We start from the raw sequence: 10199 nt of genomic DNA on the forward strand, positions 1-10199 counted from the left end.
CTGTAGTGGTCCTGAATGGAGGCATTAAATAGCATGGTATATCAGTCTGGTTCTAATCAGGAAACAAACCACACAGTATTTTGAATAAAGTATAGTATAATGAATAACTGTACTAAACTATGAGAGACATAGACATAAAGGGAACTCTAAAGAATACCCTAGGGGGCAGCCCCGGTGGCTCAGCGGTTTGGCGCTGCCTTCAGCCCAGGGTGTGATCCTGGAGACCCGGGATCAAGTCCCACATCAGGCTCCCTGCATGGAGCCTGCTTCTCCCTCTGCCTGTGTCTCTGCCTCTCTCTCCCTCTGTGTCTCTCATGAATAAATAAAATCTTTAAAAAAAAAAAAAAAGAATACCCTAGGGATGAGAGTTTGAGTACTCAAGGAAGGACAAACTTGGAAGGGGGCTGCCTCCCCATTGAAACTTCATTGAAGAAGGTATGGGTGTAGCACAGTGTTCAGTGGAGAAGTTTGCTGGTTTGCTCTGGCCAGAGCTGGTCCACATTCACCAGGTATCAGGAAACAACCCTTTGGAGTATAGGTGAACTAAGGCCAATGGACAGGAGTACAGAGGAAGCCAAAGTATCAGGAGCAAGATGGTATACAGCCTGTGATTTGTGGTATCTTAAAGAGTAGGCCGCAGGAAACAGCCTCTGGGGCACAAGTGAGCCAAGGCTCATGGATGGGTATATAGAGAGAGCTGGGGAACCAATGCTAGCATGAGGTCTAGAGTGCACCAGTGTCCACGTTGGGAGGACCAAGCCATGTAGGTCACTAGGCCTGCGGCAGGCTGTACAATCACTCAGTGATGGTGCACTTTGAGCACATAGCTGGGACAGAGCACGATGCTATATTCCTACACACACACACACACACACACACACACACACCATGCAACAGAAGCAAGAAAAAGAACAACTCAGCACATTGGAAAGGAGAAAAGAAGCCCCTGTCCTCTTGAAATGTCCCTCCGCTGACAAAGCTTACTGTAAAGAACATGCTCACTGTAAAGGACAACTGATTAAGAAGTCCAGTCTACTATTGCAAAGCAGCTACTGAACGGTGAAGTTGGAGTTGAGAGGCAGGGAGTTGATAACCGGCAAGCACTGGAAGCTCCCGCTAGCTCTTTTGAGCGACTTCCCTCCAGGAGAAGAGCGTGGCCCAGAGAAGCATAGCTTTTTCAGACTGAGTCTTACAATGGAGAGTAGACGTGAGCCCTTTGTGGAGCTGGCAGCCAACTTCTAGCCCTGGAGTAGCAAGTAAATGTTCATTGAGGCAAGCTGTGGAGAGTTGTGAAGCTCTCTGTTATACAGAACCCCCCCTGCCCGACCACTACATTTTGTGTTCCTCTCTCCCTTGTGCCAGTGCCTAGATTATAAGAAGAGCTCACTATATATCTTTGAATGAATTGTTACTCAAACTCTGGGGTCATTTTCTGATTGCTCTGAAGGTTTAGCCCAGGTGTTATGTAATGGGCTACAAATTGAGTCACCATTTCAGGTACACAGCATAACAGGAATAATATCATGAAGAATCTGGGCTTTGAGTATGATCTTTTTTTTTTAAAGATTTTATTTATTTATTAATGAGAGACACACAGAGAGAGAGAGACAGGCAGAGACACAGGCAGAGGGAGAAGCAGGCTCCATGCAGGGAGCCCGATGTGGGACTCCATCCCGGGTCTCCAGGATCAGGCCCTGGGCTGAAGGCGGCGCTAAACCGCTGAGCCACCGAGGCTTCCCACTGAGTATGATCCTTATTTTATTTTTTAATTTTTTAATTTTTTGAGTATGATTTTTAAAGGGGAAAAGAAACCCCTCTTAATGGAAAACCTAAACCCAGGAATTGTTTTTTTAGGTTTTTGAAACCATATAGCTCATTCAGTGTGGAGCCTTTATATGATGCAGCTAGGCCATTAGGTCTGGCTTCATCATCTAAATTGGTACCTTTTTGATGTGGCTTTGGGGGAGCAAGGTGAAAACTAATCAGAAGAATATTGCCTAGTATGTGAGTCAGCTATTGCTCAAAGGGTGAATTTATGGGTGAAGAGAGAAAACAGATAATCAAAACATAGCCTCTGCTTGTAGGGCTGCAACTATCATAAGTTAATTTTATGTTCCAATCTTCTTCTCCTGTTTGGGGTCAGAGAACGTATCACACCCTCATCTGTAACTGACTAACACTGAAGAACTCTGTCCTTTCTTGCATTAATTATTATGTTGATATTACTTTCATTACACTGCAAAGAACCATAAGCAGGCACTAACACATTTTTTTTTTTTAGATTTTATTTCTTTATCTGAGAGAGGGAAGGAGAGAGAAGGAGCAGGAGTCAGGGGGCAGAGGCAGAAGGAGAAGCAGACTCGCTGTTGAGCAGGGAGCCAGATGCGGGGCTGGATCCCAGGACCCTGAGATTGTGACCTGAGCCACAGCAGACGCTTAACCGACTGAGCCACATAGGAGCCTCTATAAATATCTTTAATATAAACATATGGATCCCTTTCAAGAATACCTGGCAGAAATCTTGGCATGGTATTTCAAACATGATTGTTGGCTTGGCCACAATTGCTGGTCATTGCTCTTGCTGTTCTGAAGAGTTGAGCCCTGCTTCTCATGGTGTATATAGTAGAGCTGCCCCCTAATTTGTGATTGGAGCTGTGTTTGAGGCCTTTTTATCAGCTCTAGGTCTGCCCCAAAACCTTACACTCAAAATGAGCTGCTCTCTTAAGTGCAGGCACCTTGGACTTGGTACAGCTGCTGCTCTTCCCAATACTTCTTCCCACTCGTCGCCACTCTGCCACACAGGCGTTTTGAGTTAGTGTTTCGTGTTTTTTTTTTTTTTTTTTTAAATCAAACACAGTGTTAACCCCCCGTTTTTCCGTGGTATAGTCATTCATTTTTCTTCCAAGGACGTCATTAAAATGCTTTCACAATAAAATTGTATATTATGTTCACGGTATTTTGGGTCCGTAATCTCTCTCTTTTAGACTTTTAAAGTTTCCCCTTTCTTTGATACTCATCTGAAGAATCTAAAATTGGTTTCCATTTATTCATTTACTCTTTTCTGACTCCTCTTTCTCTGAGGTGGAATAACTTTTGATATGTCTCTGAACAAGGTTTTCAAAGAGTAGAAATGATATGGTCACCTATAAATGAAGGTTACAAACAGAATGTAGACTTAAATAGAATTTTAGATAACTTTTCTCCAACTTTATCCTTTGGCAGTTAAGATTGAAAGTGAAGTGACCTGTCCTAGGTTATATAACTAAATAGTTGCTGATTTGGGACCTGGACTTAATAACCTTTTCTTCTCTCCCAGTTCTCTTTCCACTGTACCATGCCACAGAGTCAGAAATGGGACAGCAAGAAGAGGTGTCAAAGATCACATTATCTAACCATATTATTTTAAAGACAAGAAAAAAAAACTAATGCCAGGAAAATTTGTGCATCTGGAATGACTAGTATTCTTGGCTTTCCAATAAACATTCCAGAGGGGACTGCTTGTTATTTTAAGTCTCAGAGTAAGAGGTACTTCAGTAAATTTCTAGTCCAAGGGACTGACCCTGGTGAGACAACTCACTGAGGGCATCTGTAGCTTCCACATTCATGTTGGTTAGGAAGCTGAGCCATCTTCAAGAGTAGGCAGCAGGAGGAAGTGTGCTAGGAAATCTCAGCAAAAATATCACCCTGTACATATCCTTTTTGGGAGATTAATTCTTCTGGGTACTGAAGGCTTCATTCTTTCAGAATTCCCTATTAAAATGCACATAATCCTAAAGCATCATTTTGAGTCATTTCAGATGTTTATTAGTTAATACTTCAGGGGTTTTCCCGGAGAGAAGGACGCCCTCGATGTGCTTTTGTAATAAAGAAACAGAACCAGGAGAAAAGAGTTCTGAAATGAGATATTTCTTTTCAAATCAAGCTGCCTAACCCACACTTGGGACCAAGTTGGATTTAAAGACTTGCCGCTTTATAGAGGCAGCAGTTCTTAGCAAGCACAGCTACACTGAATAGTTTGATCTAAATTATGCAAAATGTGGGTAGAACCCCTTAGATTTCCTCCTCAATCTCATTTTGCAACTGCTTATGTTCACACATAGAGGGAAGGGGAAAGTGGAGCTGAGTTTTAAGTGAAATAATCTAAATTCATTCTCAATTTCATTTGCAATCTGCATATTTCATCAGTTCCAACGTGTACTTTCCCCTTCCCATTTTAACGTTTCTGAAGTCAAAATGTTTCTAATGTTTGGTGATGTCTTAAAATCGTTGGCAACCAGGTGGTCATTATCATGTAGCTATTGCATGAATGCATGCCAGCTTGATTATTGTGCTTATGTTGTCATTTCAGCTGACTTATTTACAATGTTATTACCACACATGTTAAATTTAACTGGCAGTTGAAATATATTTCATGGATTATTCCATGATTTGGTATTGAAACATCTAGATTTTGTGAATGCAGAGTGGCGTAGAAACAGCATCAGGGTATAAATTTGATATTAGTTATAGAGGCCAAAGGCAGGCCACCCCCAATATGGGCCACTTTGGTATGAATATAATTTTGAACTAAAAGCAATCAAAACTCGGCAGATTTAGGAAGAGCTCTTTACCTCCCCCTCACTGCTTAAATTTACATTGGAAAGAAGAGCCTGAACCAAGAAGAGAACTATTAACAGAGATTCCTCTTTACCTAAGATACTTATCTGTACAACAGGGTAACCTTTGTTTTCCAAATATCTCTTCTCATCTTCCAGCTACTGGTCTTCCTCCCCTTTGTATCCCCAGACCCCTACTCCTCTCCTTAGCTCAGTATGTCTTATCAGCCTCATGTTGCCTGTCTGTGGGATTTCATGTCTTTGTGGATTCCCTGTATGTGTAAAACTATATTTTATTTTCTCCTGTTCATCTGTCTCATATCAATTTGATTCTTAGTCCAGCCAGAAGGATTTTTTAAAAAAGATTTTATTTATTCATGAGAGACATAGATGCAGTGAAACGCCGGGACACCTGCACCCCGATGTTTCTAGCAGCAATGTCTACAATAGCCAAACTGTGGAAGGAGCCTCTGTGTCCATCGAAAGATGAATGGATAAAGAAGTTGTGGTCTATGGATACAATGGAATATTCCTCAGCCATTAGAAATGACAAATACCCACCATTTGCTTCAACGTGGATGGACCTGGAGGGTATTATGCTGAGTGTAATAAGTCAATCGGAGAAGGACAAACATTATATGATCTCATTCATTTGGGGAATGAGTGAAAATTAGTGAAAGGGAATAAAAGGAGAGAAAATGAGTGAAAATATCAGTGAGGGTGACAAAACATGAGAGACACCTAATTCTGGGAAATGAATAAGGGGTAGTGGAAGGGGAGGTGGGCGGGGGGGTTGGGGTGACTGGGTGATGGGCACTGAGGGGGGCACTTGGTGGGATGAGCACTGGGTGTTGTGCTGTATGTTGGCAAATTGAACTCCAATAAAAAAATTAAAAAAAAAAAAAAAGAGAGAGACATAGGCAGAGGGAGAAGCTCCCTGTGGGGAGCTCAATACAGGACTCCATCCCAGGACTCTGGAATCACGCCCTGAGCTGAAGGCAGATGCTCAACCACTGAGCCACCCAGGTGCCGTGAGCCAGAAGGATCTTGAAGGGCAGGGGAAATTCTTCCTCCCCAATATTAGTGAAACAAATAGCTGTCATTGAAGAAATAATGACAGTTTCACATTTTTTTTTCCCCAATGCAATGACCAAGTGCTTTGTGGCATCTAGGAAAGGAAGATAATCACAGGCAGAGGAAACTCTGTTACATTTTGTATTTCGTGTTTATGCAAAAAGCTTTGCCTGTACGTCACCAAGCAAGACTGTACCAATATCACCATTTGCAGAATGGGTGCTTGCAACTTGAAAGAAAATCTCCAGGGTAATAGTGGAGCATCATCTTAAGAAATGCTGTATTACCTACCAGAGCTCTCAGTGGCACAGAGGACAAGATCATATGTACCCTACATAAATATAAAAACGAAACATAGACATAGAAATTTTTTGTTGAAAATTAATTCAAAAGAGATGGACAAGGAACTTGAATAACTCCTATGAATTAAATCAATTTATTTCATTCACATTTCTCTTTTGATATATACGTAATAGTAAACCATGATTAAAATCTATGTTTAAAATCTAAGTCTAAAATGTTCTCTGGGGGGATCCCTGGGTGGCTCAGTGGTTTAGCACCTGCCTTCAGCCCAGGGCGCGATCCTTGAGTCCTGGGATCAAGTCCCACATCGGGCTCCCTGCGTGGAGCCTGCTTCTCCTTCTGCCTGTGTCTCTGCCTCTCTCTCTCTCTGTCTATCATGAATAAATAAATAAAATCTTAAAAAATAAATAAAATGTCCTTTGAAAAATTATACAATAAAATTTCTAATTGGGAAGCATTACATCATAATTTAATTTGAACCATTTTTTTCTTTCCTAGTGTTACATAAATGATGGTGCATCTTATAATCAGTGACATCTTAGTTCCAGTAGGAAAGGCTGGGAAAATCCAGGTCCTATCTTTGCACTATGTCCATTAACAGAATGCACTCAGTGAATGGAAGGGAGTTGATGAAGAAGAAAGAAGAGAAGGAACAATCATGGTTACGAAATCTGTCTTAGGTAACAGCAGTATCTATAAGAGGAGGAAGCTATCCCTCAGGTTGATTTTTAAGTTGCTTTGATATTTACAACTCAAAATTGATCACTTTTTATCTCGTGTCTGAATTTTTGCTGAAAAATTATCAGAGGCGTGAACTGAAATTATCTTGATTTACTGGGTGAGATAATTACCTATGATGATTTTATAATCATATGTGTAACGACTCGACAGGAGGCCAAATATAGTTATGGTATTAACCTTTTGAGTAGTTTGGTTGTTATTAAGGATCAGGTAATCAGCTAGAGTGTGGAGGGCAAGGTCAAATGCATCTCAGGTGTCACAGTGCAGATGCATCCCCCTCTCCTATGGATGGCTGCCCAGGAGCCAAAAGATTTGAGTCCTCTTACATTACATCCTAGAGGTACTGAGTAGCACCTATGTGATTATAAAGATTGGGTGGAAGATTATTTGCAGACTTACAGCACAGAAATAACACAGAAATAACTGATCAATTTACACCATACTGGCCTTTCTTCAGTTATACTACAATTCAGACAATTTCCTTTTTCCCTCAGAAATACTTTTTAAAATCCAAAATAACAATAAATAAAAAGTACATTAGAAGTAAATTTTAGGGGCACCTGGGTGGCTCAACGGTTGAGCATCTGCCTCCGGCTCAGGTCATGATCCCGGGATCCGGGATCCAGTCCCACATCAGGCTCCTGGGAGGAGCCTGCTTCTCCCTCTGCCTATGTCTCTGCTTCTCTCTCTCTCTCTCTGTTTCTCTCATGGATAAATAAATAATTCTTAAAAAAAAAAAGTAAATTTTAGCATTACCATTTCAGACAAAAATGCACTCATTAATTTTATTTGACACATAGTTTCTATAGTGAGAACATTTCATTAAGAACAGATTTGAATAAATATTCCTTTTACAACATTTTATATACAAGCCATATTTTTACTTTCAAATTGTTTGTTACTTGTATAAAGTAACAAACGGATATGTATTTGTTATTCAACGGATACATATTTCCATCTGTGAAATTGTATTTGGGCACCTTAGATTGGGTTGGAGGGCATTATAATTCTCATTAAAATTAATAGAATTTGAATTTTTAAAAATTTAATAGCTTTTCACTTAGCAGCAGGGATTTTCAGGGTATGAATTAATGAGGAAATAGATATACTTAGGATTTCTGGATTTAAAGAAGAAATAATCTTGCTAATGAGTATATGATCCAAGGAAAATATTTCTAACTTCTTAGAAGTTTTGAAGCTTCTTGAGATTACATCAAGACATCATGCAAAACCAGCTACCCAGGCTTGGTTTTGGCTGGAAACCCAGATGCCTAATACCAAAAGGTTGAAGTATGGAAGTAAGGGTGTGTCACATTCATTGGCATGCTTTTCTAGGTCATTTGTTTTCTCTTTCACCACGTTTACATCTCAGTGGTTTATCTTCTCATCTTTATATCTGTACTGACTACTCAGGATCTTTTTTGTTTTCCTCTGTCCCAAACCCCTTCTAAGTAATGGATGCAATTCCTTGGTTCCTACAAAGCCAAGACTGAGAACTCTCAGAATAGAGGTATTAAAGGGGAAAAAAAGTTATCACTGACAAAGGTTAAGATCAAAATAGAGGGCAGCCTGGGTGGCTTAGCGGTTTAGGGCCACCTTCAGCCCCGGGGCGTGATCCTGGAGACCCAGGATCGAGTCCCACATCAGGCTCCCTGCATGAAGCCTGCTTGTGTCTCTGCCTCTCTCTCCTTCTTTATCCCTCATGAATAAATTAATTAATTAATTTAAAAAAGAAAATCAAAATAGAAAGAAAATTAATAGTAAAGACTCATGAGTGTACCTCTGATGATAAATCTCCATATTAGATAATCAAATAATGCACCAACTCTTCAGAAATACTTGGAAGTTTGCTACAAAAAAAAGACCATTTTTTCATAAAGCAAAAGGAGACAGATAATACAAGAACATGCGCATTTACAAATTGTTAAATTTTTTCTAGTGCAGTAAACTGAGCAAGCTGAGGTTGACCTGGTAAAGTCTAAGACTGAGAAAGGTGTACAGCTTTGGGATAACATTTTAGAATTTTTACATCCCAGAAGTCACAACCAAATCTAAATTTGCTTAAATATTTATTTATTCTATAAAATCAGGACCTATCTATATTAACAATACCATAGAAGAGTAATACGGACATATTTGAATTAAGAGATCCCAAGTGCTAACACCTATTTTTTTCTTGATGAGTTTTATTAATGTGAAACTTTATTTTTTTTTATGGTAAAAAAATTTATATTTAGATTTATAGCTGGCTGGACTCAGTTTAGATGATCCCAATTTTGTTGGCAACATCCAAAGCATCATAGTCAGGAGCCAGTTGATCATATGCTTTCTTCTCTCCATCAGGCCTGATCAAGGTATTGACCTTAGCCACATCAATGTCATAGAGCTTCTTCACAGCCTGTTTCATCTGGTGCTTATTGGCCTTGACATCCACAATGAACACAAGTGTGTTGTCTTCTATTTTCTTCATGGCTGACTCAGTAGTTAAGGGGAACTTGATGATGGCAGAGTGATCAAGCTTGTTTCTCCTGGGGGCGCTCTTTCGAGGATACTTGGGCTGCCTTCAGAGACGCAGGGTCTTGGGTCCTCGGAATGTAGGTGATGTTCAGATCTTCTTTTTTTTGTGACTGTGCACGCCTTTCAGCACCGCTTTCTTAGCTTTCAAAGCCTTTGCTTTGGCTTCGGCTTTGGGAGGGGCAGGGGCTTCCTTCTTCGCCTTCAGTGCCATCTTCGTGAAAGGGCTAATGTGAAACTTTAAAACACTTCTGGGATGTTGGTTTCTTTTTTCCTTGGCCCAATGACTCTAGTTCAGTGGTTCTTAATTGGGTGTGGTTTTGACCTCTAGGGGAAATTTGGCAATATTTGAAAGTATTTTTGGTTGTCTCAACTGTGGGGGAGGAGAGGATGTGTTATCAGCATCTAGTGAGTGGAGGCCAGAGATGCTAGTTAACTTCTCACAGTGCACAGGATAGCTCCCCATGACAAAGAATTGCCTGACCCCAAATGTCAACAGTGACAAGGTTTTGAAATCCTGTCCTAGATAATGTTTTCAGGGATTGGCAGAGTTTTTATTAATAAGTAGTTTAGTCAAGTACTTGAAATATGCATTATAGGTTTTAAAATATATATTATTGTGTTTAATCCCTGTAACATCCCTCGGAAGTGGGTATAATTATTGCCATTTTGTAGATGAGGAAATTGAGGCATGGAGGCTTCAGATAATTTACTCTAGATCAGAGTTAGTACAAGGTAGACTGACTAAAGATCTCAAGCTCAAATCACCAAGATTTATGGAATTTTGACAGAATGTCTAGGCTCATCTAATACAATATGATCCAGAATTTCATCTAGAAAGACAAGGACTAATGTTTGTGAAATTTCAGTGAGTTAATTTAGACTTCAGGAAAGCTACAGCAATCCAAAGAATCAATGGTTATTTGGTCATGTTTTACAGGTTTGTAACAGGAAGAACCTCTTATTTACATT

At 40.0% G+C, this 10199-nt stretch overlaps 1 pseudogene; it reads right to left on the reverse strand.

Moving 5' to 3' along the window:
* Positions 1 to 8970: 8970 nt before the first annotated feature.
* On the reverse strand, positions 8971 to 9441 carry LOC140627727 (large ribosomal subunit protein uL23 pseudogene; annotated as a pseudogene).
* Positions 9442 to 10199: the final 758 nt, after the last annotated feature.

This window comes from Canis lupus, chromosome X, assembly GCF_048164855.1.
Source record: "Canis lupus baileyi chromosome X, mCanLup2.hap1, whole genome shotgun sequence".
NCBI classification, from domain to species: domain Eukaryota; kingdom Metazoa; phylum Chordata; class Mammalia; order Carnivora; family Canidae; genus Canis; species Canis lupus.